Source organism: Accipiter gentilis, chromosome 22, assembly GCF_929443795.1.
Source record: "Accipiter gentilis chromosome 22, bAccGen1.1, whole genome shotgun sequence".
Lineage (NCBI taxonomy): Eukaryota > Metazoa > Chordata > Aves > Accipitriformes > Accipitridae > Astur > Astur gentilis.
In genome coordinates, this window is record NC_064901.1 from 1,505,571 (window position 1) to 1,530,092 (window position 24,522).

The 24,522-nt window shown below is 40.9% G+C and overlaps 1 protein-coding gene across 40 annotated transcripts in view; it reads right to left on the minus strand.

Moving 5' to 3' along the window:
- Positions 1 to 24,522, minus strand: part of NRXN3 (neurexin 3) — a 1,031,704-nt gene that overhangs the window by 581,620 nt on the left and 425,562 nt on the right. The window lies entirely within an intron of this gene.

A 24,522-nucleotide genomic window follows, 5' to 3' on the forward strand; every position in this document is an offset into this window, starting at 1 on the left:
TACACGTCAAAAGGGAAAGAGGAGCCCTCTCCTCCAAAAGGTAAAACCACAGTTGCCCTTGCAAACAATGCTCCTGGGAAAACAGCATTAGCACTACCTGTATTTGTCCAGTTTTGCTGCTCACCCATCAGAGTTGACAGGCAATTACTTAAAACATTAATTGTTCAGATTACAGGACTAGAATACCTCATTCATGTCAAATGGTAAGTGAAATTGAATAATGGTGTATGTTAATTAAAAGCATCTATGCTCATTTCAGTACAGTACTAGAGTGTTTTGACACAGGTGTATTGGAGAAATGAAGAATAAGGACAGCAGAACTTGTTGCACATCAGGTCTGGGCCCACTGGCCAAAATGGCAAAAGGGGAACCCAAGAAAGAAAAAGCAAGACACATTGAACATATTAAGAGATAGGACAGGCACTGCTACAGCTCAGCTTACTGCACTGGTAAAACTAATGTCAGATATGCAGATTATTTCTTTATGTTTGTTCAACACAAGCAAATATTTTTTTTTATTCAGATAGCCCATGAACAGCATTTACTTTGACCAGCTTTCAATGGACTGGTTATGTAACACAATAAAAGGTTGTACATGTCTTCAAGCGAAACTCTGCATGAGGGGATACACTCACTCAGATGTGTGTCATGGTGTGGACTAACAAGTAAGAGTAGCATATTTCATAGTGAGACAGAATTGAAGGAAGGTGCAGGAAAAATATCCACGGACTTTACATAGTCCACAATATGCACTCTGCCTAATTAGCAACATTACTGTAACCGCTTCTTACTGAGGGGGAACATGGGCAAAGAAGGTGGTGTCTCATTTAGCTAGAATATAACATGTAGTAGGGGAATCCTATGGGAAGAGACCAAAGTAAAATGATTAGTCCGTTATTCTCCTTAAAGGATCATGCAGTTCACGTAAATAAAAGAGGAGTTTAATACCCTTTCAAATAAAGCCCATTGCTAGACAATTTTACCACAGAGCAGGAGGAAAAAACTCCACATTTTTCTACAGTGACCTGAAAAATAAAAGTGTCATTCTTGGATTAAAAGGATGGGGAGTCATATATTGCTGTTACAGAGAATACTTCCTTAACAGGAGAAACCTGTAACCTCTGCAGTTCCTCACCTATGTACCAAAGTCACACTGCACCACGAATGTAAATCCAGCCATACAATGCAGCTAGATCATGGCCAGATAGCTTAAGCGTTTTGGAACCAGACAAGCAAAACTATTAAACAGAGTCCAAGAAAGTTATGCTAGATTTACATCAGTGAGTGAGTACATTTTATCCCAGAGCATACATCACAAAATGTTGTCTCTGAATGGCCAGCAAAATTATTGCTTACATCAAAATATACTGCATCAGTTACTACAGATCCACACAGCCACTTCCCACACAGGAAGGTAAAGGAATTTATCTGGACCTGTGCATTTTTAATGCCACCTGAAAACGCCCGGGGGAAGGGGCCGCAAATAGTTTTTAAAAAACCCAAAACTTTTCCACAGGTCTAGAGCTATGGAGGGCCATCTCTCTCTCAGCCAAGAGAAATAGGTGCACTGACTTTGTTCAGCTGACGACACTTTCTGTGCAGCAGCCCTCTGTTCAACATGGTTGAGTAACTCAAAGTTTCTGACCCTCTAGTTTCCACTTTTCAACCCTGGCCTGACAAAATAAGGGTCAGCCAAAACAAGCTGGTTTGGCTTGTCACTGCTAGCTTGATGGCCACTGTAACACTTTCAAAACCAAACTGACACCAACAGAAGTTATCTGACTAGATTCTCAGAGAATGTAGCTTAACCAATTCACAAATAAGTAAGTGGAAAGTGTCAGCTTTCCAACTTCTTTTTCCAAGCAAATAAGTTTGTCTACAAATGAGATTGCTATTTAGAAGTAAATAGTTAATAGTTTGGGCTAATAAATTTGAAAATTAAGCACTGCAGATATAAATTATTCCATGTTATTCAAGTCCATGTCTTGATCAGCCAATTTAATATTTTATCAGTAGGAAAAAAGGCAGGGGGGAGTTTTTAATACTTTTTTTTTTTTTCACTCACAAGTCTGTATTTTGTATGCAACGATGGGCATTGGCTTCTCTTGGCAGGGTTACCCAAATAACACCACATACAAAAATTCAATACGTGAGCATACTCAAGAGCATTCAGGTAAGTTTTTCAAACCAGACATACTTGAGTTTAAAAAAGTTCTAAACAAACTATTTAAATTGGTTTTTTTCCAAATGCTTTCAAGACATTTATGCAGCAGGTGGGTTGACCTGAAAAGCAGCAAAATTGTGACCCCATTTTTCATTTGCACACTGTCCGTTAACTGCTGCTCCCTGTGTAAGCTCCCATTGAATTCCAAGTGGTTCCAGGAACTATGTATAGAGGGACTCCCACAACTGGATGCTAAACTTCATTTCATTGAGCATGATTACTACATGTGCTGTTAATAGACACGTGTGATCAATTTTGATAAGACAACTTGAAGATTCCTAATCCAACAGTTGCAGACGCTAGGGAGAATAGAAAGGAAGTGGGCCATATGTAGCAGAAGGATAATGCTCTCCCTAAGTACCATCTCCTACCCAGTAAGGCATTTCTATGGTCTTACAGCTAAACACACAGAACCAAGTACTTAAGACCAAAGTTGGTGAGGTTTTTGTAGTTTTGTAGGGTTGGGTTTTTTCCCCCTCCTTTCAAGCTATCTGCACCTTCATCAGCTTTCAACTAGGATAATACAGATGTAGGAGAAAGCAAAGCAGGTGGTTAGCTGGACAGAGAAAAAAGTCAAAGATGTCTATCTTCCCTTTGTGCAACAGTTTTTTATAATAAAAGATGAGGAAAGACAAGGAACTCTTGCAGCAAGGTTATGAGCTGGTATATTGGTTTTGTGTGGCAAGGTTTTGGTAGCCGGGGGGGGGGTGGGGGGGGTGGGGGGTGGGGGCGGGGTGTTACAGGGGTGGCTTCTGTAAGAAGCTGCTGGAAGCTTCCCCTGAGTTCGAGAGAGCCCATACCAGCCGGCTGTAAGACGGACCTGCCACCAGCCAAGGCCAAGCCAATCAGCGGTAGTGGTAACGCCTCTGTGATAACATTTTTAAGAAGGAAAAAAATTTGGGACAGAGAGAGACAGCCGCTGGAGAGAGGAGTGAGAACATGTAAGAGAAACAACCCTGCGGATACCAAGGTCAGTGAAGAAGGAGGGGGAGGAGATGCTCCAGGTGCCGGAGCAGAGATTCCCCTGCAGCCCATGGTGAAGACCCTGGTGAGGCAGGCTGTCCCCCTGCAGTCCAGGGAGGTCCACAGTGGAGCAGATATCCACCTGCAGCCCCTGGAGGACCACATGCCAGAGCAAGTGGGTGCCCGAAGAAGGCTGTGACCTTGTGACGCTGGAGCAGGCTCCTGGCAGGACCTGAGGATCTGTGGAGAGAGGAGTTCACAGAGCAGGTTTTCTGGCAGGACTTGTGACCCTGTGGGGGACCCACGCTGGAGCAGTGTGCTCCTGAAGGACTGCACACCGTGGAAAGGACCCATGCTGGAGCAGTTCGTGAAGAACTGCAGCCCGTGGGAATGGCCCATGTTGGAGAAGTTCGTGGAGGACTGTCTCCCGTGGGTGGGACCCCATGCTGGAGCAGGGGAACAGTGTGATGGGCCCTACCCGAGGAGGGCTGAAGCAGCAGAAAATAGTGTGATGACCATAAACCCCATCCCCATTCCCCTGTGCCACTGGGGGGGCTTGGTGGAGAAATCCAGGAGTGAAGTTGTGCCCAGGAAGAAGGGAGGGGTGGAGGGAAGGCGTTCTGAGATTTGGTTTTATTTCTCATTACCTTACTCTGGTTGATTGGTAATAAATTGAGTTAATTTTCCCCAAGCTGAGTCTGTTTTGCCCATGACAGTAATTAGTGAATGATCTCTCCTGTCCTTATCTCGACCTGTAAGCTCTTTGTTGTATTTTTCTCTCCCCTGTCCAGCTGAGGATGGGGAAGTGGTAGAGCCACTTTGGTGGGCACCTGGTGTCCAGCCAGGGTCAACCCACCACAGCTGGGTGCCTGGAAACACTAACCTTGGATGAGATGGCAGTTGGGCATTAGGTAATTTTTGCAATTTATTTAAGAGTGAGAAGAGTAAAAGACAACATAACAGGAAAAAGAATAAGGAAGTTCCTACTGTAGCAATTCCTTAATAGTTAAGCTGCCAGAGCATGGCTCCTACAGGTATCTCTGGCCTTCTTGGTCATTCTATTCCCCTTCCTAATGTCCTCTGCAGAACTGTATATCATACAGAATTCATTACTACCTCTCGTTTTCAAACTGAAATGAGGGAGACTAGTACATATTCCTGTGGTGCTTTGCAGTGGCAAACACTACTTAATCAGAAGAAAAACTATCTCTCTCAGGCATCCCCATATTCTGCACATTAGCTGAGATGCAGTTCAGGCTTCTTGAGAAAGTATTACATGATTCAGCTGCAGCAACTCCTCCTCATGCTCTCATGAATCCTTTGACACCTACTCAAAACTTGTGTACATATTATTCATAAAAAACAACTACTATATCCCTTCAAACATGGAAGAACTCCACCCCATCTGCCCAGGATGTCCCAATTATTATCTCTATATCAAAGGTACACTGCTTCTAATTAATAGCTTGGCCCAAATAGACTATATAAAACTGCCAAGAATAAACATGCCAAAGTATAAAGAATGGAAGAGTAGTTCATGCCTTCTAAAAATGCCAAGTTGCTTTCCATCTGGCCCCCAAGAACTCCCTCATTTAGAACAAACAACTGGTTAGAGGGATGCAGTTAAAACAATAGCTCTGAAAACACCAGCTGTAATCCACGCTCAGTGGTTAACAGCACAGAATTTCTGTCCTATGAAAGCCAAAGCAGAAAGAGGGTTAATCCCCTCACCAGTTCCTCACAGATGGATCAAAGTGTGCTTTCACCCTTGGTGCAGGCTGTCATTATCTGATCCATTTATATGATTAAAATGACCTTCATGAAACCAGGCTATCTTCATTATTGCATATCTTATCCAACATTACAGAAGAGGTCAAACGTTCACGTTCACAGAACGGCAGAAGAGATGACCAGAAATGACATTGCCAGATTGATGAGAATGGAAAAGGCTCTTCCTCATTACAGTTATAATGATAAATAACCAGTGATACACTAATGCTTTTCAGAGAAGACTCTCAGTAACAATAAAAAGGTTTTAATCTACTTTTTTCTTTTTAATTAAAATGCTCAGCTGCCATCTCAGCTTTGTTCAGTGGTAAGATGCATTTTTGCGTCTGTTTTATACAGGGTGAAATCCCTCAGGAATGCCAAAAGCATTGCAAGGCAGGGAGGGGCTGGGAAGGGGGCAAAAGGGGAGGCATTGGTTGATTTTACTTACACTTTTACAAAATGACCAGAGTAGTTGTGATTCACTGTGAAAAAAATATGCGCACAGATTTGTGAAACATGAGAATGAATCCCAGGACAAGCTGGGTAGATTCTCTCAAAGCTTACAAACCGATCCACCCTATTTAGATGTTATTCAGGAATTCCCTAAAGAATATTCAGGTGTGACTAGTAGAGCTGCAGAGCAGGATTCTACATTGTAGCCCTAACAGCGTGGCACAGAGGAGGGAGGTTATGAAGCCAATGCCCCACCTGTTTTTCATCCCCAATTATATTAATGGTGCTTTGGAAGATAATTGTCTTATATATACAGACTGGATATTTAGTAATATACATGAAATAATTATGCATAGTTATGCGATACGGCAGATATTTTTGTAGCTGTTACCATATTAAACACAGAATTCTCTTTTCCATATATTGTCTTTTCAAGAGACAGGCAGGAGATAGTCTAGGTCCAAAGATATTCAGCTCAAATTTCTGTAGGCAGATTTGAACGAGGTAGGGGAAGGAGGGAAGGAGGAAGAAATGGGTTTAAGGAAAGACTCTGCCAGTTATTCAAATACCTTTATGGCTTCCTGATATATGGCAAGTTCCTACAAAGGACAGGGTAAATATCAAAACACGAGCATGGCTCAAAAGCAGAGCTGGCAACTGCTCTGAAAACCTCCAGTATCTTTCGGTCTTGGTTGAATAAGTCAGTAGTGTAAATTTTGTTGAGTGTTTTCAGGCAGCACTAGTATAGACAAAGTGTTTTAAGAAGGTCTTTTTCTTTACCAGGATCCACTGTCCAACTCCAGGAGCATTGTTAATTGCTAGGAAACAACTAGCAATCCCAGGCTCTCAGTACACTGCAGACGTTTATGTAGATATCCAAGTCAAATCAACACATATTCACATATCTACACATTTGTTTTGCTCATATACAGGTTTTGGAAGACCCCTTTTCAAGAAAATGTTAGCTGCCAACTAGGAATTAGCAGTTGCACTTCCCTAGAGTCAATACCTTCATTGGGGTCCTTACCTGCACCGACCTTTCCGTTTCCTCAAGGAACAGGATCACCTCCATGTACCACCCCACGTTAAACAAAACATAACGTACACTTCTGAAACAAATGCTTTTAGCAGGGCTTACAGAAAAGTCATGTTTACAGCTTTACAGCATGGCTTCACTGGGAAATCAATAAAGTTGAGCATGATTTATACCAGCCTACCCAGAAGCAAAGTTTAATTATTTACATTCGTACAGCAGTAAAAAAAAGCATACACAAAAAATCCTTTAAAAACCCACAGAATCAAATAGCCTCACAAGTGCAAACAAGAATCCTCCCCTCCCCCAACAGCCAAACTAATCAAGTGCATGGAATTAACTCAGCAAATAAATGGAAAGTAGCAAGACTACCCTACTAGTTCTCTCAGAAACACACCCATCTCCCTATACACTTGATAAAAAAATAAGTTAAGCTGGGTTTAAATATTAGGATACAATCTATTTCAAAATAGCTTTACAAAAAAAAAAGCTCTTATTTAAAAAATAAAACAAACTGTTCCTTGTTTTTGCTATAAATTCACATAGCACCATACTGAATGACTGTTGCTTTCATTTACGGACACCCTGACCAATGGCTGTAATAAGACTCAACATGGATTCAGGCAGCATTCAACATGATTGCAGCTTGTTCACAAGGTTCATAAAACTTAGTGCAGAAGTTATGTTGTGTGTCTTTTCCCTGATGCAAATATAATTTGTGATTAAGAACAAAGACGACGACAATTTGATTGTCTATATGGTACAGGTCACACCTGGCACAAACTGTACTTCTGTCTAGGTTTTTCTATCAAGGGCTGTGGCTTACTCTCTTTGTTTGCCTGAATTTCACTGCTGCTGAATTTTAACACTTTTACAGACTACATAACTCCTGTGTATCTCTACATCTGAATGATTTTTAACAGACATCAGGAAAACATTTGTGCTAACAGAAAATTGATCCCCTCTAAAAGGCTTTAAATAGGAGATTACAATTTCAGTGAAAGGATGTTTCAGTTCTTCCAACTTAGAAAACATTCAAAATGTTTCAACTTCAAGCCAAATGAAAAAGTTTTCAGCATTTAAAAGGAAAATGAAGGTTTATATTATCTGTTCAAGATATTATTCATTTTTAATGGTAATAGATAGTTTTCTATTTTTATTGGGGGAGCTATTTCCACTTTTAAGGAAAGGAATTTTATTTTAGATTCACAACCAGTGGGGAGGTCAAAAAAAGACATGGAAGTATGAAAAAAAAAAATCAAGTATTCATGCTTTTAAAATTAAGATTTACAATAGTTTAATTAAATTAACTTCAAAGTGATTTCAGTCAGACTGTCTCTGCTTTTGTTTTTAGATAGGGCTGTCATATGAAACACTTCACATTGGCCAGAACATCACATACTTCTGTTCCTAACAGATCAGGGCAACAAAAGCTTCGGCATAGGTATGAAGAACTGAGACACTACTATATTGTGACTCTTCCACAATTTGCCTAAGGAAATATTTGTACACACTAGATTTTCAGAGAGCAAAGCTCAAGAGAACTATTAGTGTAAGCAAGGCAACAAGGCAAGCACAGGAGCAGCTGCTACTTACATGGACTACAGAGAGCAGCCGCTAGAGGGAAACAATCCCATTCACTAAAGCTGCTACTTAAGACAGTTTCATATAAGTACAAAGGAATTACAGTACTCAAAGTGTTGCTTTCCAGAGTTTCACCTGCCGATATATTTTGTTTTGAAGATGACTACACCTCAATGATGAATAAAATAACTCTAGAAATTCCACCCAGATTCGCTCCCTTAATAGCAAATTTCTGTTCACTTCAGGTATGTTCATTTAATGGATGCAGTTTGCCACCCAAGAAATTAGTCTATGGCTCAAGAAACATGCAAAACCTCAAAGAGTTTTACCATAGGGCAGAATTTTAAACAAATTATTACAGCAACAATTATGCACAGACTTTTACAGACCACAACAGTAATAAAGAGATCACGAGATCCTGTTTTAGAACAGCTTTACATTTTATTAGCTTTCCAGTGATGCAGTGCTAATCAAAGCCAGATGCAGGTGTGACAAAGCTAGAGATTTAATTCTTCTGTTTATTCCTGGGTAGATGTAATAGTACAGGTACCAAAACCAAACAGCTTCTCACTAATCACATCAACATATCTTACTTGACACATAGATGGACCGTGCTACCAACAGTAAGACAACTGGAGTTTCTATTCCTGTTTAGTTTCAAATCTCAACATAAATACTACATTAGTCATAATGATAGTGAGAAAAAGATGCTGGAGATGAGGCTGAGACAACGGGAGTGAGCCATATCATGTATCACACAGGCATGCATATAATGGCTGCCTATTGCCTGGACAAGATTCAAACTACTCATACATTTGATTTGTGTTTTTTCTGCTCTGAGTCTCTAAACCAAGTACCCCGAAAAGTTCTTCACTTCTGTTATGTTAATAAGGAACTACATTAGAGCAGGCTGGAGAAGCCTTTATCATCCCATTTGGTGAGTCTTTTCACGCTCTACTTGCCTCTATTACTTCATTGGAAGGAATTATTTGAATTTTGGTATTACCTGGTTACTGTTGTAGAGTTTTTTGTGGTGTGGTTTGGTTTGAGGGGGTTGTTTTGTTTTGTGGGGTTTTGGGGTTTTCTTTGAAATATTATAGCAGCTACTTCTCATCTAAGTCTGAAAAGCAAGATCAGAAGAAAGCAAGACAAATCAGTTGAGATGTGGCAATACAGTGCCTTACAGTAATCACAGATATACGTCTTTCCTGAAAGCATCACAGACACCTTTCTAACAATAGGATAGCATCTTTGTCCCTCTCTTTCAGAACACAGAAAACAACAGCAAAGAAAGGGACTCCTCTTCCCAAAGACACATTTGACAGTTGAACAGACAGTTGAGTTGGAAGCAAAACCTGGATCTTTGAAGCTCCATTCCCAAATATTACATTAAAGAAAAGAAAAAAAAGTAGTTTAGGACACACTGCACAGTCCTCACTAAGAGCACAGTATAAGAACAGAAGATAATGCTGCTACCAACACTTCTTTATTCAGATACCAAGGGCAAAGACCAGCGGCATCACACATTCGGAGGACCCGAATTTCTCATTTAAGGTACCTTTCCTTAAAGGCACCTGAGTGCCTGAGGTGTTACAAATGCACACAAAGTTATCTCCACATTTGCTAGGACTATTATATGAACTAGCTGCAACCTCCTAAGAGCCTAACAGTCAGCATCACAGAAATTACATCCAACTATGATTACAAAACCAGCAGGATTCCAGTCTTCTGCAGGGGATGCAAAGCACTGCATATGCTCTTGAGGTTTAGTTTTCTTTTTACAATGCTACCTCCATTGTGAAGTTTGCCACTCTTTTTTCGAGCTATGGTGCCAGCTGAGTAGTTTTTAAATTCTCCATTGCATATTAGCCAGTATTTATAAGTCTACCAAGAACCCCATGTGTACTGGAAGGGAGAACATCAGATGCATGTAAGTCATACTATTTACAAATACAAACAGCAACAAAAATTTGCAAGTGGAGACCTTGTGGTTTCAGATGTTACCAGTAAACTATGCATACATAACTGGTAATGCATGTTGGTCCCCTTTGCCTGAACTGAGAAACTCTGGTGAGAAGGACAGTAAATGATACTTGGACCTACGTGCAAGAGTCTCTCTACTTTGCTTAAGAAGCTCTTGAGGAAGGATCAAACGCTTCCATGGAATGCTTAGCACAAGATAGTGACCACGTGGCAACACAGATGATACCATCCTGACTGAAATTCCTCCTGATACTTCATAGATAGAGCACTGGTATGTATTCTACCTATTTAAGGTAAGCCACATTTCAGTAATGACTATACATTTCCAGGTTGCATACCAGATAACAAGTATGACCAGTAAAAACACTTTTATGGGCAAGTTTTACTGAATTGACCTATACAAGGACTATAGACATAAGACAGTCTCTCCAAATGCCCCCTTGTCCTTTCTCTTCAAGCTGTAAGTTAAAAACCTTCTTTTTGGTTGCCATCCTCTAAGCCTTTCATAGAATCATAGAATCATTTAGGTTGGAAAAGACCTTCAAGATCATCGAGTCCAACCATCAACCATGCCCACTAAACCATGTCCTGAAGTACCCTGTCCACTCGCTTTTTGAATACCTCCAGGGATGGTGACTCAACCACTTCCCTGGGCAGCCCATTCCAATGTTTGCCAACCCTCTCAGTAAAAAAAAATTTCCTAGTATCTAACCTAAATCTCCCTTGCCTCAACTTGAGGCCATTTCCTCTTGTGCTATCTCCAGCCACCCAACAGAAGAGACCAACACCCACCTCACTACAACCCCGTTACAAGTAGTTGTAGAGAGCGATAAGGTCTCCCCTCAGCCCCCTCTTTTCTAGACTAAACAGCTCCAGTTCCCTCAGCCACTCCTCATAAGACTTGTGCTCTTTCAATTATATCTTACCATTTACAGAATTCCTCATTTTTCCAAGACACTACAATGCTAATGCATCCTCAAAATAAGGTTGGGATATATTGCTAACAACATTTTATGAGGCAGAAACTGGGACAAAATTGTGTTGCCCAAAGCATCATACCAAAAGCTCAGTTCCTCTTGAATAAGTGTTTTCCTTTCCCTTTAGCGAACTTTGCAAAGCTGGATAAAACCTGATTGGAATTTGGAAGACAGATCTGCACTGACTATTGATTTTACAGATGAAGACACATCCAGCAGCGAAGAAGCTGGTTAGAAATCTAGCTGCAAATAATTTGTTTAATGCCACTTAACCCTTCTATTTCCAAAAACCTCTCAGCAGCTCTTTTGCATACTCCCAAAAGAACTGGGACCCTGCTAGCAGAAACCCATCTGAGTCATAGCAACAAGATCTGTATCCACTGATTTAAGTCCTTCTCAGATGCTTTACAGACACCACCAAACTCCAGTCTACTGGTAGCACACACTGGTTCCTTTTACTTGAACTGAGAAACCCAGATGAGAAGGATGACAAGCGGTATGTAGACCTACATGCAAGAGACTCCTTATTTAGCTTAAAAGGAGCTATCAAGGATCACCTGCTTCTAGAAAACTGAGAGATCAGCAGCGCAGACAGAACTATAGTGTGGGATTTACAGATAAAGATGGCATCCAAGGCAAATATTGAGAACTCCTTTGAAATTCAGATTTTAAAGTCACAGCTTTCGTGTCAGCTAAGGAGTATGCAAAAGAAAAAAATGCCTTGGGAGAAAAAGGGGAGAAAATGATAAAGCTAAGCACATGTGCCTTTAAAACATATTCACACCTTTCTGCCCCAAGAGCTCCCAATGACAAACACTGTCTGTTATCCCAACTGATACTATGCCTCTTCTCAAACATACCTCCCTGAGTCACTCAATTTCATATGTATACCTTCATACAAATCCTGTATATTTCATACAACATCCACAGCTAATTCTAGCATCACTAAAAGTAGATAGGGTTACACCAGATAATTATTTGGAAGGAATCATCATGAAAGAGCCACAGACCAGGAGAAAGAAAACAGAAAGCCAGCAGATCTCTTCCCATCAGGAAGTAGACTTATTCCTGGAAAGGTACTACTAGTGTTTGGGGGTCTCCTTTTCTTGCCCAACACAGAGAAGTTAATGCTCACTTTAAAAAGACCAGAGCTCTGACAGCATTATCAGAGTATAAATAATGAATTAAGCACAAGAAAGGGAAGCAGTGACTTTACAGCTCCCAAGATCAATTCATGCCCACGCATGTTCGTCAGCCATCTTGGTTACAAGGATTATCAATTCTTATGCACCACACTTAAAATAGTAGTAGTAGTAGCCAGAATTGTGAAGTTTCTAAAGAAAAATAACCTAGATATATTGGGATTAGGTATTAGTTCAAGCTGTTTCAGAGACATTTAAGCAATAAGGTGGTTTGACTATCAAGCAATAGTATATGTTGGCCTCTGGCTAAGTTGTAAAAACAGCAGAATTTGATTAATGGCATGAGCTGGTCACAAACAACTCTCTGGGAGTTTCATTTCCTGCTGAAAGCTTATTGACAAACACACTTTGTTTTCCATCACAAGTCTGGAAAGACATCCTTTTGCTCTAAGAAAACATTACTTCTGTGTTGCCTTTTAGAAGGCACACACAAAAAAAACTTAACACAAAATCCCCACAGCATCTTTATTTCCTTCTCTGGTTGTCTGTTGGCAGAGGTAGTGGTCATTACAGGGTTGGGCAGATTATACTCACCTCTCTCCCTGCATATTTTTCCCCATAATGTCTGGTGAACAGCTGGTGTGCTGCAATGTTGAACAAACCAGTGTTTCTCTCTTATTTCTGTCAGTCACAAGAGCACTGTGAGAATGCATGTTTAGAAGGCAGTCAGATCCTACGCTAAACAAATGCTGTAACGCCACTAACACTTATATAGTCCATCCATCAGCAAATATATTATTTAAAAACTATGATGGCAACAGAATATTTACAGATTCATTTGAAACCTGGATCTATAGATTCTAGAATCAGTGCAAGATAAGCACCACAGTAACTAGAAGTTAGCATCAAGTCTCCAGTGTCAATCAGTCGAGGAAAATAGTTTGCCAGGACATAGCACCAGAGTGCTAACACGGGCCACGATACAGATGATCAAGACTACTATATAGGGTAAGAGTCTTATGTTCTATACAGTTCCCTTGATTTCAAGGGCAATAAGCACTGCTCTCAAGAATGGTTTTTGGTTGGGGGGTGCTGGGGTTTTTTTTGTTTGTTTATAAATGAAAAAGGATAACACACCTTAGGATGATTCACTAAGATTTGCAATCCCATTGTAGAATCAGCCTGGAAAAACAAATGCCATCACTTAGTTCATTACACCCCCAAGAACTTTAATGGGGGAAGTAAGTGTTTGACTGATTATTCAAGGCAATAGCCAAGCCTGGAGAATGAGGATTAGACTTCAGAAGACTGTTATTCCCAAATCTTGAAAGTAGTGGTTCTTCAAGAGTCAGGTTTTTATAGAAACAAATACTTTCATCTGTAAGTGCCATATGTCCTGGTTTCAGCTGGGATAGAGTTATTTGTCTTCCTGGTAGCTGGTACAGTGCTATGTTCTGGGTTCAGCATGTGAAGAATGTTGATAACACACTGATGTTTTCAGTTGTTGCTAAGTAGTGTTTAGTCTGAAGTCAAGGACTTTTCAGCTTCTCAAGCCCAGCCAGCAAGAAGGCTGGAGGGGCACAAGAAGTTGGCACAAGACACAGCCAGGGCAGCTGACCCAAACTGGCCAAAGGGGTGTTCCATACCGTGTGATGTCATGTCTCATATATAAACTGGGGGGAGTGGGGGCGGAGGAATCACTGCTTGGGGACTAACTGGGTGTTGATCGGCGGGTGGTGAGCAATCGCACTATGCATCATTTGTATGTTCCAATCCTTTTATTATTACTGTTGTCATTTTATTAGTGTTATTATCAGTATTAGTTTCTTCTTTTCTGTTCTATTAAACTGTTCTTATCTCAACCCTGGAGTTTTACTTCTTTTTCTCGATTTTTCTTCCCCATCCCACTGGGTGGGGGGGGGGTGGTGAGTGAGGGGCTGCGTGGTGCTTAGTTGCTGGCTGGGGTTAAACCACGACATGTATTAGTCTGATCTCACTAGGGTTTTCTAGAATAAAACACTGTGTAATACTCTGCAGGACCATGGGCCAAGTTTGGGGGGTTTTGTTTTGGTTTTTATAATCTGTATTGGTAATGAACAGTTTAGACACTGGTTCCTAAACTGCTCCCTCTCACTAGTTTGTGAGCTTATACCAAGTACAGCATTTCCACCCAGCAGTCTGGGAAGGAGCTGGGTGGCCTGTACAAAACAGAGGGCCATGAAACTTTCCCCAGTCAACGGCCTGGCATTTATGACTGAATAGTTAAAGGATCTTTTAATACGGGAGAACGCTTAGTAAAATACTAATGCTTCAGATCTGCATGCTATTCTCACGACTTGAGTCTTAACATCCGATTTCCTTACTGGTGACATCGGCTACCAAAGCACTTCAGCGTCTAGAGGACAGCAATGGCTTTGGCATCTGCCCTGCCCCCCACCTAGCCCATACCAAAAGGTGAAAGGGAAAGAAAACAGAGAAGGAAACAGGCTTGAAACCAGGCCTACCCAGCTGCCCTTTGACCAACAACAAGCCACCCCAAACCAGCAAGAGGCCCAGCCCCGTGCCTTCCGACCATTTCACTCGCACTCACACACGCCATCCCCGCCAGCTCTTACCGCGCCGGCCCAACCGCCACCCCGCCTCGGCCCTCAGGACCCACCGCGTACCGCGGCCCCGCCTGTGCGGGAACGCCCCCCGCCGCTGACGGGGCGCTAGGACCCGCCCGCGGGGCGACGGCGGCCTCCGCTCCGCCCTGCACTCTGGCGCCCTCTAGCGGCCGCCCGCAACGCCCGCGGCCGCGAAGCCCCGGAGCGGCCCCTCCCCCCGCACCGCCCGACCGCCCAGCGCGGCCGCCGGCAGCCCGGGCTGAGACCCCCCGCCGTTGGCTCTCGAGCGGCAGCGGGTTTTGTCTCTCCGCCCTTCCTGTTTTCCGGGAAGAGGAAGAAATCGGTTAAGTTCTGACCCCTTCTCACTGCGAAGTTTAGCAGTATCTCAATGCGAGAGACTCACATTAGCAGTATCTCAAACCGACAGCGGTTCAGTTTTAATAAACGCGGTCCGCATGAAGCCCATTGCGGCTTGGTTGTCAGAGGTGCCGAACGGGAACTGTAAAGCACATCGCTCCGGTAAAACACATAAATTCAAAGTCTCGGTAAACGGCAAAGCACGGCTCTGTTTCGCCTCCAGTTTGATAGGAAGTGAAGTATTTATAGATACATCGCCCTTCATTCACTCCCAAGTCCAGTTTTAAAGTTGTTAAATGTCTGGATAATGCAAAGCATGCTTCATATCAAATAGGTAAATGAAGTTTTACCTGTAAGCCAAGCCTGCGGGCAACTGGGTCACTTTTAAAATCACTTAATGTCACTGTAGTAATTTCAAGCAGGTAGAGAGTAAAAGAAGTGCCAAGTACTACAGTGATGAGCTGGAATTAAAGGGTTTCCAATTTCTTGTTCAACATCGCTAGCATCAGAAAGCAAAACAGCTTCTAGTTTTATACTGATGCTGACTTTTAATGACGTGTCAAATGCAGGCACATAGTTTCATGCAAAGAACAATAGAAAGACTATTTGTATCGGAACACCAGTCTAGGACAGCCATCTGGATCAGCAAATTTAGTCTTTTATATTTATAGTCAACTAAGCAATAGCCACATAATCAAAAATGATGCACAAAACATCTGGTCTCTCACCAACAGATAAAGAAATACCCCTTCAGCATATAAACAAATGAAATGCAAAAAAAGCACCTTTTCTGTGAATTTCCTCTTCTGTAAGCCACATCTGATTATCTACTGAATAATGCTATCTGACAGAATATAATACCATCTATATCAGATTATGACATTAAGGTGAATATTTATACTATATGCAAACACATGTGTGCAGAACAAGAATTGGACCACAGAGGTGCTGCCACGGCACAGATCGTACTTGGCACCTGAGGAATACAAAGAACAGGAGGCTTTTTTGGTTCAGTGAACAAACTGGAAACACAGGAAGGAAATGAAAATCACTTCAGGCCAATCTGAAAGCGTCCTTGTTTTTTTTGGACCAAAAATTGCCCACCAAAAAAACAACCCAGAAACAATTCTGCATGGAGCTTTCGAAATTCAAAGCTGAGAAGGGCTGAAGTACTCCGTCAGTGCCTTCTTTGTTGTGGCATTCAATGGCAAGGTTTGCCCTCAGGACTCCAAAGTTTCTGAAATATATAAATTCATGGGACCAGAAAGGCTGCATCCAAATGTACTGGGGGAGCCAGCCACTGTCAATGCAGGAACACCTTCAATCACCATTTAAAGGCTGCAGTCGCAGAAGGAGGTCTGAAGTGACCAAAAAAAAAAAAAAAAATTTTTAAAAGCTGGCCATGTTTTGATCAGTGAGTTGGACTGCAGACCTCCAGAGACCCTTTTCCAACCTAAATTGTTCTATGAAAACATTTTGTTTCACTGGTAGCCACAAGTTTGTATTTTCACTGACTGGGAAAGGAGATAATTTTAGAATAAATTAAATGTTGAGACGTTGTTAAAAATGAAAAGTCAAAATATTTTTATATTAAATACCATCATATTTTTGTTTGCCATTTCCTTTTTCATAAACACTTGCCAAGTTCAAACTAAATTCATAAATAGATGTAGTCAACATAAATCTGCACTTTTCAGCTAATAAACTGTTCAAATGAAAACACTTCATCTAGTTCTACTTGGCAGCTGCTTTCAGCAATACTACTGCTGAAAATACAAAATATTTGTGAGAAAAACCTCTATTCAGAGAAACTGCATATAAAATTGACTACTTTGGGCAAAGCTTATGGACTAATGTCCCTATTTATCAATATTTATTTAGCTAATCTACCTACCAACGTACATAAAAATATTCTTAGCATCAGACATCAAAACCATCAACCACAAGTCTGTATCATCACCTGGGAACACTGGTCCTGATCAACTTCAGGTCTATGAGCTTCAGCTGACCAGCAGCTCTGCTGTACAATGAGCAGTAATGTTCTGCAACACACTAGAGACAGATGCCCTTTCCATCCAAGTTATTCTTTTGGAATGTATTCTTAAAATGGTATGGATGTTTACAGTATAATCTCTTACAGAATGATCCCTGAAGAAACAGGTAGATTTTACGTATAAACATCAGTAGAAAAAGAGAGCTTGCCCTTACGAAACTAACCTTGATTCTTTTGGTCTTCATACTGAAAGATTTGTCAAAAATGCTTCCTACGCTCCTCACCCGTGTTCATAGCAGAGATGGCTGCTACAGCCCCATCACCGGCACCATACCGCAGAGTAACATGGAGGAAATCAAGTCTCCCCTGAACAGGTAATCATACTAAGTCACCCACATTCTCTGCAGGTGCCTCTCACCACAGCAGTCATTCAGCTCAAGCCCTCCCAGTCACAGTTATTAAACATGAACACTGCAACCCCCAGGGCCTCTCAGCAGGAGGAAGCCTGGACACCTCCATTTCTCCATAAGCCCCTATACAGAGAAAAAAAGGCTGTATCTCCTATCTCCACTGCATCTGACCTGACAGATTTCCTCTGAAAAAGAAAGCATGAAGACACTTCTCCTGCAGTCCTCTCACCCTGAGCGAATACTGGGAACTACTTATAAAGTCAAATTGCAAGACTGTGCAGGGAAATGCCTAAACCTCTTAACCAAGGCTTGTTTGCTCCAGTTTTCAATTTCCTTCCTGACAGTGTCAACCCCCTTATTGACATAACATGATTTGTGCATGTGACCACAGCTAGTATAGAAGGCATTTATTTTGCTATAACCAGAATTTACATGCACTCAAGGAAAAATAATTGTTTCTGGCTGCAAGATTGACACTAATGCTACACAATCACTTCTCTGGCTTTAGGCCAGACCCCTGCTATGCCTGTACCTTTTACATTCAGTTAACATCCAGTTTCATGAGGACAAGAACTACAGCTCAAACTAACTATCTGAACAGGTCTATCACCTTTTGTCATTGGTATTTGGGATGAAATTGTAGCATAAGGCTGGATTCACTCTGGCTTTCATTAATGAAAGGAAGGTTTCTACCAGCCACCACTCTGAAGCAAAGAAGTATGTGCATGTGTGTGGGAAAGCACGGTGGGGAGATGCTAAGCAAAAAGAAAGTCAATTTTCCTGGTGAGCTGATCCTGAAGTTTCTCTACCACCCCCTCCTTCTGCTCCTTCTCTATTTGCAGTATACCTTATGTCCATATAGGCAACACACTGGATGTTTAACAGAACCACAACTGGTCAGAATACAGTGAACAGTCCCACCATGCAGTCTCTCTCATTCATAAATGACAGAGACCCAAGTGGCAAAGCATCTCAGCAAACGACTACAGATTGGCAAGGCTCAGAGAGGCTTTAATTCCATTAGAAACCTTTAAAAAAATTAAAATATTTGGGAGCAATATATGTATTTATAACAATTCAGATACCTGTGAATCTTAATCATAGGGAGTCTTAAGATGCAGAAACAGTTCAAGATTTTCTTGAAAAGAAATGCAGACAATAACCAGGACAAAGGAATACCCTGGAAATATTATAGGGATAAGAATCTTTCTTTTCATTGATTCTTTCATGTCCGATGACTCTGAGCCAATCCTACACAGAATATGAATTGGCTGGACATTAGCCCCTTGAAGAGCTTAAATAGCATCCTAGCTATGATCTAGGTATACCAATGGAAGGACATCATGATCAATTATATTCCAATTTAACAATCATCAGAAACTGTAAATTACCTTGTCATTTCACATTCTTTCAGAATTTTCTCTCCACTTTCTCCACTCATCTATACCCTCAAAAGAATTCAGTGCATCAAATAATAAGACGGGGGCGGAGAGGGGGAACCATATTTTTAAAGGCTCAGAGGGAAAAACCTCAACATTACAGATAGGCTGAAGGAGCCCTTGGGAACATTCAAAACATATTTACACTTGCAAAACTCAACAAAAACAGAGTTAGTTCCAGCTGATGCCTTACACTATCCTGTCACTACAGATATATAAAAGATACAAGGACAAGTGACCTCAAAAGAACTTTATACTGAAATAGTCATAGACTAAATCGGAGGCATTTCTCTTTCTTGCAGAGGCATTACAGAACACAGAGAGAGAGAAGTCTGAAGTCCTCACACTCATCTTTCTCTGGATATAACAATAATAGTTAATAGTTTTTTCCTACATTACAGCAATATTTAGAGACTTCTTGCAGAATATTATGCCTCTCTGTAATGGGTGTTTAGCAAAAGTAAATGGTTGTTTATGACTCTCAGCCTAAGTGGTTTATTTCTCTAGTGCCATGAGTGTTACTTTTCCCCACAGATGATGACTGGCAATGTCAAGGTATGGTTAGGAGACATTAAAGCTATCACGGCAAAGACATAAATACGTTGGGAGGTTCTGGTACATTCTTCAGAGTTGTTTGACCTGAATTAGTTCTTTCTCAACTTCTCCTCCAATCCCTGACAGTCACTGGGTAAAACCAGCAGTAATCTGTGGTTCCAAACCAGTTTCCTCACATTGCCTCTGTGTCAATTTCATTTTTATGAATTATGCCTCTGACTCTGTCCCTGCAAGATTCAGGGGGAATCACAAGTTTTACCATGCCATAGTATCTTTGTGATCCACGAGTGCCAATCTTGTCAGGAAGAAGTAAATTAGCTAGGGACCCTAGCAACACACCGGAAAAAGTTTATATTATAGTAATCACAAGAACAGCATACTCTAAAAGCAACACAGGTGAGCTGGTGGCAAATATTACTCAACATACCTGATGTTGCCCAGTTTCCAGTTCTTCTCATTAAGCCTTCTTCACACATTAACTAGAGCTCTAGTTTGACAGCCAGACTTGCATCAGCCTCTGTAGACAATGGAAGCTCTTCCTGACAAAATTTACAAGTAGTGGCTCAGCAGTAAACACAGCCCCAACATCTTGTATACATGAACAGCTTAAAAATTCTTGAGGAAAAAAACCCCACCCATGTACAACAAACTTGTATTTGAACTTCCTAATGAACTAGAAAATTAAAAGCCTTCTGCTATCCTACCCAATGCCTTTCATCTCTACCAGGAGAAAGCTTGCATGGAGAGTAAGTTATGCAAGATAGATCTGCTAGTGAAAAGAGCTCAGAAACTAATTGTATAACAAAGAGAAAGAACACAAAATGAAACCCCAATTGCTAAGAAGATCCTGTGTCCCCAGATCTCTTGCATTCAAAGCCCAGAAACATAATCTCAGGCACCTCCACTGTGATCAGCTTCCACAGTGTCTGTCCTAAAGGAAGAGATACAATCTTAAAGAGCCAGAATCTAACACCTGCAGATGTTTTAGGATGACACACTTGAATACAGTTTGAAAGTAAATGGGAGTTGGGTATCACTATGAAGTTCATGCTGCAGTTCTGCAGCCTGGAGGTGCCACTGGTGTGAGTTACAGTTGAAGCGACCCGGAGCAAATAGAAAGGCTTCAACCTTTTGACCAAACATTGGTGATTTTTGTCACTACATGGATAGCTAGGATGAGCTGATAAGCTGCAAGCTGAAGAAACAGTTTGGAACAATCAACTCTATCCATTAAGAAAGTGGCTTTTCTTCAGCCAGCCTGCCCAACTTGCTAAAATTCAGGCAAATCCCCTTTGCTCAACACCTAATTGTCAGGATGCAGGAATGAAAGCTGCTTCTGCCCGCTATACTAACACCAAGTCAAGGTCTTGATAAAACCCAGAGAGTATGGTCAAGACTTGTATACTAAACTGACATGATTTTGATGCTTTGCATAAAGTGAGTTTCATCTTAAGAAATTCATTCAAGTATAGCAAATAAGTCTGGTAAAACTGAGGCATATGGTCAGGCATTATTGTCCATAGTTCACATTAACCAAATATACATATAAATACATTATTTAGGGATAAAGAAAATACTTGCAATTTGGACAAGTCAAGCAGTCATCCCACGAGTGCCTACACAGAGGAAGAGTTGCAAAGAAGAAATGACTGAAACTGTCTACTCTCGCCAGAATTCACAACAATTCACTTTCAACATTCACAATAAATAAGGCACAAAAAGTACCAAAGGTAATATTTTTCCCTCATTTATGGCTTGAATGACAGTTTTGATAAGCTCTAAAAAGGGCTGAAACACATACCTTCACTGAGGAAAAAAACCCCAAAGGCTAACCCTTTAGTTTTTCTTTTGTTTCAGGCCCTTTTCTTCTGATGTCTGCACCTCTATATAATACCTTTTCATACTTTTGGCACATGTACCCTAACAATGTTGCATAATTTTAGAAAAACAAAGCATGCCTATGCTGTATTTAATTCCAACAAACAGGAGAGCAGCAACCTGTGCTATTACCATGGATTTCCTCATGGAGCAACCAAAGCACACAGCTTCCAAAAGGCTTGATTCTAGTACTGTCTATGACTACCAATCCCATTTCAAGATACTCTCCTTGACATCTCCCAGCATCTTTCCATCATTTTTACATGATGTTTGCATCCAGTTCTCTTAATCTTTCAATTTGCTCTTATGTTCTGCTTTGATTAGATTCTTTTTTTAATAGTAATAGCAAGGTACTTACATAAGTTGTGTAAGTGTGATGAGTTCTTCATAAGAAAGCAAAATTGCATTAATGTTACTGGAGCTGCAAGGAATGTTCTCTCAGCTGCTTATCTCCAATGCCACAGGTAATCATCTGAATGCTGTGGAGGATTCTGCTTGCAAGGCTCTGCCACTTCTTACAAAGCTCGCTGCTTGTGGCGCTTGATCTCTAACACCATAGCATCCAAGAGTAAGGTTGTCAAGAACTTTTGTGTATGTCTTTAAGGTGTCAAATAGGCTTATGATGATATAAGGGTGGAAATCTCAAGTCAGTGAGATCTTTAGTAATATTCAAAACCTCACTGGACAAGGTGCTGCAAATTGACCTAGTCAAACCTACTTTGCGTAACATCCCAGACTGAATGGCTCAGGATATCCCTTCCAAGCTATTCCAAATTATTCACAATTCCCTTATCTTGTCTTTTGGAAGAACTAGCGCTACTAGTTCTGCCTATAATGCATGGTCTGGTTAACACACCTCCCAGTACCAGACTCATATGCTGAAATAATAATTTTAAAAAGTACAGATAATCTGGAAGACGGATGAGAAGCTGGAAACCAAGACAGGCACAAGAAGCTAGCAGATGGGCAGGTAAAGATGAGAAGATATACTGAAAAAGAAAGCGGTGTAAAATGATATATTAAAGTAGAACAGAGGAGAGCATGCCTACAGCAAGAACAATCACTGTAGGAAACAATAAGGATAGGCTTTGAGGTAGAAAGAGAGAGATACAAAATAGGTGACAGGAAAGACAGACTACATTATTTAAAAAGACCTTTGGGAATAAAGAAGCCTAAGGAATAACTAAAAATAAATGCTTTGCTAGATACATAGTCCGAACATGATATCTGAAGAGGAAAAAGCCACAGAGGTAGGAAATTGCTTTTTTAAAAGCTGAAAAAGAACAACAAGCTCCAGGCCTTCACACTGAAAATAGCATTTGCAAGCAACCTCCTGCTCTTCTTCAGAAAAAACCTGAAAATAATGTTTCAGAGTGCAGAACAACAAAGAAAGGGTTGGCAAGCAGCGTCCTGGGCATTTCTAGGCAGCTCCACAAAGCACAGCTGAATGTTCAGTCAGCTCTCAGATTCAAATACTAGCCTCCTGTTCACATAACATGCACAAGCATAGCCAAGTCTCTGTAACCTTGTCACACACATGAAAGCGGCGGAAGAACAACTAAATAATCAGAAATGTGCACTACCTTGAACAGCTGTATATTTTTATTGGAGTGAGGAATGAGAGGGGTGTACTGAGAAGACTAACTTGCAGTTATGATCTTGTATTAACTGCTGAATTTAACACCTCATGCGGGGATTTTTTACATACTTGGATATTTATGTGCAAATTGTACATGGGCTTACTTGTATTCCTAGCACACACTTGAAAATCAACAAAAGTAAAGCAACTGCAGTTTTTGCTGCGAAGGCAACTTCTTTTTACCCTTCTCTTTCAGTCACAAAAGTGCCAGGCTAAAAAGACCCTAAAATTACCAAGAACTCAGTTTGTTACACTGCAGAACCACACTACTAAAATTAGAATCTAGTAAAATTTTGTAATAGTTTCAAAAAAATATAGGAACTACTAGGGTGTCCTGTTTTTTCTAAAGCAAATAAGCATGCACAACTTGTTCTGCAAACTAGCCAGTCATCTATCTATCTTCTGCACTCCACATGCAGAACGCAAGTCATTTTACTTGCATTCCTCCTGAAATTCAGAATGCCTCTTCACAGCAGACCAAGTGGAAATACCACATTGGAGTTGGAATCAAGCTCTGAGTAATTTCAGTAGAGTTGCATCCAGGATTAATTTGGCTCATTAACTCTCTTGTAAAGATGTTGAACTGACACAGCAACTCGTGTCACTATAGTGCAATGCCCCAGAGAAGCAAGCAGGAAATATCTTGCCCAGAAGTCCTCATCTGACCTGTTACTGATGTCCATTGCAGATTCTACTATTTTCTCTAACAGAAAGGTAGATGTGTTGATTTCTTGGGCCACAAAGACCTATGCCATAAAAATTATCTGACAAGATAGCAATGAATTTGTCATAACCCACCTGGGGTTTTTTTGGGTTGGGCTTTTGGTTTTTTTGGCATGTGGAAACCATATTAAATGAAACTTCAGAAAGAGAGTAGACCTACCACAACACAGATTAAATAAATTACAAAGAATAGACAGCATGCTTGCTTGCTTGCTTAATTTACTTCACTGGTAAATACTGCATTAAGAAAAGCATTCAGAGGCTTCCTTTAGAGTATTGAGTTATTATAAATAGTGCTAAAATAATAATAATGCAAATTGGATTGCACTTTAGGAGACAGAAATAAATACTAAGTCATGCTGTGGGACCACTACAAAATTAACATAAAACCAATAATCACACTGAAATTAAATGAACTGCTACCACATTGTTGAAGAGGAGTTAAAATGCCATGGTGTTTGAAACTTAACGAATCTGATCCTAATTCAGAAGACTGTTCAGCATTCAAAGCTTCTAAGTCAGGTAAACACCTTGGGAGTGCCAGGAAGCTGACTGACAGTGACTATTCCCCTTGTACAACTTCACACCACTTAGCTTCTCTAGAAGAAGACAAAGAAAAATCTAGCATCAAAACTGCATTGGCATTCAAGGTGGAATGAGCCTCCACCCTTTCTTCTGGTTTGTCAGGTATTAAACCAGTGCTGCCACCTGCCCCTGCTGAGCACTGCTCTGATTGGGACAATGTACTTCCAATCACTCTGCACTAAGTTGATTCTCTCATAAAGGAATTCTT